Genomic DNA, 1,017 nt, shown 5'->3' with positions numbered 1-1,017 from the left:
ACTTTGATCTGTGGCTTTGTGACCTTTGTAAAATCTGTGAAAAATATTATCAACAAAATGGCGGACGGGCTAAGACACTCTCACTCACCTTTTTCACCTTCCCAGGATGCATAGGGCCATACGATATTCTGTTTCCGTTATACAGTTTGTTTTTGTGTTTTAAGTGGTGTTAGAGCATTTTGTGTTCACAATTTGGTGTCTTTTGGAATCCGACCACATATAGAATGTGGAATATTTCTGTTTTCGTAGTAAACAGGGAACATGTAATGTTACTATCTACAAGCGTGGTAACATGATACCATCTGTCAATAAAAGGAGATACAACCTTTTCTAGAAATAAACAGATGTTGTAGTAAATTTATATAGAAACTAGAAAGGCCAATATTTGCTTTGGAGCAAATACAGCGATGGGTTCACCACATTTTACGACATGGCAGGGAAAGAATGAGAAACACAAGGGAAAACAATGATTTACATTGATAAAATACAACTAAAACAACAGTTGGATAGCTGTTCCCTACTTTATTGGTTAGGATTTTTAATTGCATAATGCAAACTGTTGATTTTCAAAATAAATAAAAAAACGTCCATGCCCCGCATTCCAATGCTGGAGCAGGAAAGCTTGAAATACCTACCAAAACACTTGAATACAGACATACTGTCAGTATGGAAATGCTCTGTGCAGGTGTTAATCAAGTTAAATCCCAACAGCCAATCAGCAAGAAATGCTCTGTGCAGGTGGAAATGCTCTGTGCAGGTGTTAATCAAGTTAAATCCCAACAGCCAATCAGCAAGAAGAATAGAGGAAAGCTGCATGCCTATTGGTTGATGCCCTGCATTCCATTGTGATGGCTCATGCCCAAACGTGGTAAACAAGGCACACTAACACAGTAATACATTTGCTATAACACAGCCAAAAAACTCAAATAAAACCATTCTAAAAGCCTGTATCACAATAATTAAAAAAACGCCTAGGGGTATTTGCCCACTGTACCTCCATACCAAATTTCAGGACCT

The sequence above is a fragment of the Branchiostoma belcheri genome, unplaced genomic scaffold (assembly GCF_001625305.1).
Source record: "Branchiostoma belcheri isolate BF01 breed outbred unplaced genomic scaffold, Haploidv18h27 scaffold70, whole genome shotgun sequence".
NCBI lineage: Eukaryota > Metazoa > Chordata > Leptocardii > Amphioxiformes > Branchiostomatidae > Branchiostoma > Branchiostoma belcheri.
The sequence above is the reverse complement of the archived record's forward strand: the minus strand, read 5'-3'. Positions refer to the sequence as shown.